Raw genomic sequence first — 288 nt, 5'->3', positions numbered from 1 at the left:
GATTCTTTGGATCCGGGTTCACACTTTGATCATGGTTCTTGGTGATCCATGCATTGGCATAGAACTCTTGAACCATCAAGATTCCGACTCGTTGAATGGGGTTGGTAAGAACTTCCCAACCTCTTCTTCGGATCTCATGTCGGATCTCTGGATATTCACTCTTTTTGAGTGTGAAAGGGACCTCGGGGATCACTTTCTTCATGGCCACAACTTCATAGAAGTAGTCTTGATGCACCCTTGAGATGAATCTCTCCATCTCCCATGACTCGGAGGTGGAAGCTTTTGCCT

This window comes from Arachis duranensis, chromosome 2 (assembly GCF_000817695.3).
Source record: "Arachis duranensis cultivar V14167 chromosome 2, aradu.V14167.gnm2.J7QH, whole genome shotgun sequence".
NCBI classification, from domain to species: domain Eukaryota; kingdom Viridiplantae; phylum Streptophyta; class Magnoliopsida; order Fabales; family Fabaceae; genus Arachis; species Arachis duranensis.
The sequence above is the reverse complement of the archived record's forward strand: the minus strand, read 5'-3'. Positions refer to the sequence as shown.